This window comes from Macrobrachium nipponense, chromosome 45 (assembly GCF_015104395.2).
Source record: "Macrobrachium nipponense isolate FS-2020 chromosome 45, ASM1510439v2, whole genome shotgun sequence".
In the NCBI taxonomy this organism is placed as follows: Eukaryota; Metazoa; Arthropoda; class Malacostraca; order Decapoda; family Palaemonidae; genus Macrobrachium; species Macrobrachium nipponense.
The window spans coordinates 18,054,000-18,059,999 of record NC_061105.1 but is presented as its reverse complement, the minus strand read 5'-3'; positions in this window follow the sequence as shown (position 1 = coordinate 18,059,999).

Sequence of the window (6,000 nt, the reverse complement as noted above, 5' to 3'; positions counted from 1 at the left end):
TGTCTTTGTCTCTGTAGCACTAGCTCTAGTTTATGTGAATGTACTTCTAAGGTATTAGAAAAGATTATAAGACCAACCATATAAGGCATGTAGGGTTATCCCCTAAAAGTCTCCAAACACTATATTATAATTTGGGGCGGCAACGTAAGCCGGAGGCATACGTAAAAAATTGATAATGTGCCCCTGAGTGTTGCTGAAAACGGTGTATGAGGTACAATCACTTAGGTAATGGTATCAGGTAAAAACTTTTAAGTAAGTCCAAGTTGGTGAAAAAAATTTATTCTAAGCTAACAGAGATAGAATGTCGTCGGTACATGGCACTGGAAAACTATCGGGAGTCGTTTCCTGTTTAAGCGACAGAAATCTACGCAGATACGCCAAGTCCGATCTTTTATGGCATGACGTTTTGAGGGAAAATTATATGGGCTATTTGATTTCCTAATGGCTCCTATTACTAACATATTTCAACTTCGTCCATTTATCTCTATTTTGAAATTGCAGTGAGAGTCTATTACGAAGGTACGTATATAGCTTTATGTTTGTCCCTTAGACCGTATTTTTGTGTTAAATTACATCCGTTTTTTCCCAGAGATCACTCGCTAGTGGAGAAACTTCCTGGTATTCAGGTAAAAGATAAAAAAAAAAATTTCTGCTGAATCACCTCTGCTTGAATGACTTTACTGATATTACTTTAGAATAGATTATCAGAGAGATTCATCCACGACTGGTTGGGCGTGATTAAAAATTAGCAACAATAAAAAAATGCGAATATTTATAACTTCCGTATCCACGATATGTATACTTTTTAGGGCTTTGTTCGCGGAAATCGTTATATTTCAGTGTCGGGAAGGATTAAAAATTTCATTTCCCAGCAAAGTCTTTTTACACCGACTAAGACATTCGAGGGTGCATGCCTTCTCGAGATTTTGCGTGCAAAGTGCGACTGCGGTGGTTGTGGGAGAATTCTGTTGGGTCATTTGAACAATGTTACGATTTATGAGACAAATGTATAGTTCCTTTATATAAGTTATTATTTGATTAACTGTCTCATTTTTGTTCAAACGGATTTTAATATGTTTGAAGGTTATAGGATTTTCCTTTGATAAACACGCCTTATTTTGCAGGAGTAAGAATATATTTTTGTATACCCCTAATGAATCTTACAATTACACTAGATACAAGATCAATGTTTTTTATAACTATAGAGGTATCTGTAAGCGCTCGCTTATCCGGACTTCCTCATTAGGGAAGTTTCGAACAACAGACAGTGAGTCCGTAAATACAGGATATTACGTTTACTAAAGGAATAAACAAGATATTCTAATTTTTAATTTTTACTGCGCGTACAATCGGGCTTTATCCACCACTACTTATATAATAACTTACGTATAAAAAAAACGAAAACCTGCTCTGATTACTTTATACGGTCGTGTGTTTCATAGGAAAAATCCTTTTTAATTCAAAAAGATATTGGCATGTATAAACCAACATCGCTTTTCCCCACTCTGCTAGAGTCGCTTATTGTGTGGAATTTGCTATGCTTTGACAACACTTCGGCAGTTTTTTGACTGACCTTGACCGCTTGACTAGGTGACACAGTCACCGAGCTTGCTTGTTTGATTCTGAACGGGGCTACTGTTTCTATTTTTTTTTTTTTTGTAATAATTAGGATCCTTCTCTTTATTACCATCGGCAACGTATTGTGTGTTTTTAGCATTATGTTGCTGGTTACGTATAAAAGCAATGAAGGACCGAACTATTAGGAACTGAGCGATTACTAATAAGACAAGTTATCACTACTGCATTCAATATTAACTGTTTGTACTTCATTCTTTGCTAAAATTTGAAATAGTGAGGGATCCTGGTCAGCGCATTTAGCCTGATTGAAAGTTTTTATAGGCATCCTATTATTTCTTGCAATCCACCGCCGTATTTTTTTAAAGTTAAGTTGAGTCATTGAGGTTCGATTTTTTATATAACTCAAAAAACTCAAGGCTAAACTGCGATCGGGACTTGCAAAGGAGCATTTATTGTTTATGGACCCGAAATAGTGTTACCTCTAATGTATCTTGATTTGTACGGGTGTTCCACTTGTTTTTGTGTGGTTTTCTAATCACTACGGTGCTTAACGACCCTATCCATGCATCTGTTAAAAAAATAAATACAGATCCACTGCGTAAACGCATATTCACTGTTTAATATGATTTGTTACGTAAGGGATTAATAATCACCCAAAAAATGAATAACAAAATTTCACATAGTATATGATTATGAATATTTCAGTAGAACTTCTGGAAACAGACACTCAAGATAAAAAACTCGCAGTAGCGAAATCTCAATGATGTATATAATTTCTGTAAAAAAGTAAGATTAAGAATGTCTCGTAACTTCAGCCACAGGAATAACGAAATTCGACCTGCAAAGGAAACACTCAAAGTTACTCCAAATGAATAAAAAATTGTACTTAGCTTGCTTTTGTGGGAAGTCACGGTGTTCCGATAACGATACACGGCCTTGGTCCTCCTTCTCTATTTAGCGATGACCTGGTTTTTTGGCTTGAGTTTTCCCCCGTGCGCGTTGTTGGGATGATTCGAGCCATTGAAAATCCGATGCTGCAGACGCGTTCGGTTTGTTTCTTGCAGTGCCGGAAACGCTCACTAACGATGTTTTCTTGAATGATTCTAATGAGAGCGAAAGCTTTCCGTTGTGTACGGGAAAAAGTACACGTCGGTTTTGTTTCTTTGAAGTTAGTTCACTAAGATGATACTAAGTTGCTTGAAGAATCTCTTGCTTTCGTTGTCGTTAAAGAGTTCTTGTTGTTTTCTGAAGTCGCTCACTAGACGATGAAAATAAGTTGCTTGAAGAATCTGCTGCTTCCGTCGTCGTTGACTTCTTATGATACATGATTTATTATTTTCTGGTTTTTCTTCGTAGGACGTTGTAGAGTTCTTCTGGTACGCTGGCCACCAATATTAGGGCTTGTGCCTTGTATGATAAGGCGCCCTATGCAGGTAATGTTAGACTAGCGATAATCTTACGCTAAGTCGGTTGGTATTGCACTTCCATCTTCAATGGAGTGTCTGGGGGTTTGTAGATCACTTACGAAGTCGGTATTATCTTGTTGTTTATTACTACGATGTGTTTAAACTCATGGTGAGGAGGTTCTTGTAGAAAACACTAAGTATAAAAATAGATATATTCTTGAAGTTTTACATGCTGAAGATCAGATATGATTGTACAAGTCTTCTATGACGATAGCTTGATCGCTTCTGCCAATGATGATGGCTAATCCTATTCCTCTACATGATAAAGCTTAGGTAAAGAGGTACAGGTCTTCTAATGACGATAGCTAACTCTGTTCTGCCTGTCTACCATCTCTGTTACAAGTTATGAAGGAACAGACAGTAGTTCGAACATATGAACATACATACAAATGACATAGTTTCATACGAACACACAATCGAATGAGACACGCTACAGATCACGTAGGCCGTTTGAATCATAGGTCGGGGTAGTTGTCTCAAGCAGGGAGCTTGGACTAATGTTTATAAACAATTGAATGACTACAGGTGACGGCATGTTATCTTAGCCTACATACTTATGGTATACGTCATCTTTAGCGTCTCTAGTCTGATCACATTCCTGCAAGCAATCTGGTTGACCTCTTTAGTTTTATTCTTTTATATATATGGACTAACATTCCATATTTTTATTATGTAAACACTTACATCAGCTCGGTCAGCTACCAAAACCAACTACTGAATATTACTCAAACTTGACTTGCATTTGACTTATAGGAGTGTGATACAGACACTATGTGAATATATATATATATAAAGTAATAAAAATTCATGGTGTACATGAATTGATTCAAGTAATAAAATATAAAACAATGATATTGGTAAATAATAGTGATCACGTGATATATAATGATACAGTTTTTCACTTCATTTCATTAAGATACATATGCTACAGAAAATACTAATGTACTCTGACAATTGCATAGAATGAAGATTAACATGATAAAAATCATATTTTAACTGATAAAAAATTTCATATATGAATTGATAAAAATTATTAATGTTTATGCTAACTGTTATATATCTGATTCATTAATCATAGACTAACTCATAAATAACTGCAGATATTGGTAAGAAAAAAAGGTAACGAGATTGATTATAGGCTACGTCCTGATTTGTTTATACATATGTATATGGATTCATATAATTATGATTAATATATGTGCACTTTAAATAGATTCCTATTGCGTACACGCAAAGATATATTTAGATTCTGTTATTTATGATCATTTATATAAGAGATTCCTATTGCGTACACGCAAAGATATATTTCGACTCTGTTATTTATGATCAATTATATATAGGATACATGATACTTTATATATATAGGATACATGACCGAGGTTATACTACTTCACATTTAACTAGCTTTCGAACAACTTTCGTCCATTACACAGTTCCAGACAACCACCTATAGCCAATGAAACGGCCTTTTTCAATGGTTAAAACAAGGGGAAAATTTGCCTGGCGGGTCCAACGTTTTATTTTGCGCTCATACTTATTCTCTGCATCCTAAGCTACACGATTACGTTCGCGATGAATAGATCATCCCAGCACGAGTCCTTCGCCAGCAAAGTAGAGTTGAATATCCTTCGGGTCGTAATTGTCGGAAGTATGTCCCTTTTTGTAGTCGATTCCGACAGCCGCCGGAGCGTTCCGCATTAAAACGAGATTAACGACGAGATACGGTGTCGGTCGAAGAAGTCCATGAAATTCCTTCACATTGTAGGCGGTTGTTACTTGACTGTAGTCGTCCGCTGCGACGAACGATTTTTTGAAGTTGCGATGTGAAACTCTCGTACTGCAGGATACTGTAACCAGGTTCCATTAATCAGCCTGCAAGTGAAATTATACTTGGTCACAAGGGCAAAGTAAATTCCAGACAACTTCCAAATACAGGGGAGGGGAGAGAGCCATTTAGACCAGACTTAAACCCACATGAATTCGCTGATATTTTGGAATTCAAAAGAGTCCGCTGTACAAACTTTTTTATCCATGGGCATTAACAATGAGTGAACCTATCCAGGTCTATGATGACTGTAAAAATATCCATAATTATAACAAATAAACAGATATCAATACAAATCCCAAAGAAAATTCGATATTACTGGTAGTAAATTACTAGACAAAGAAGTGGAAAACGGAGCTATTTGTAAGATTGCCAGGCAACATAAGAGTCAAAGAGAAGATTAATCATGATTCTATGTGCCCTAACAAAAGTTTCATATTCAATATTCTCGCGCGCATCCTCTGAGGTTATTTTTTTAAAAAACTTTATTAATAGGTAGGAGATGCAACGAAAAAAAAAAAAAACCCACTATGTAACTAATTTCTATATAAACTTTGGGTTTTTCAAGAAAATGCGACATTTTCCCATGACTTGATACTTCTAAATGTCTATGAGGTTCAGAAAAAAAAAAATTAATTCATTTTGATGTTATAGAAATTCTATTTCCTTATTTTGTTTGTTAATTTTAAAATGATTGCAAGTTGCATTGCGCATACCGATAGACACTTGTACCTAACGTCTGCCTTGCCCATGAGAAGTTCGGGCTAAGCATTCCTTTCTCCAGTCAATCTGCTTTTGCAAGCAGAGACGACACACAGATGAAGCCTGTGTAAGCAGATTATTGAGGTTAAAAGGAACAAATGCTGATACGGCAATGATGGCGGTCGTCACTTGCAGGAGATTGCTCTCAGCCAGCTAAGAGTTACGTTACTTGCTGTAATAAATACGACTTTAGGATAAATAAATGTTTTTTAATACTCGACCCACATGAGAAGAATGTCTGAAAAAAAAAAACAGTACAAAATTGAACAATATATTAGTTTCATGTTGGAAATCTGCATAATTGTAATTATGTTAGATTAAATATTCCTTATTCAAACTATATGAAAAAGGTTTCCATACAAATTCTAT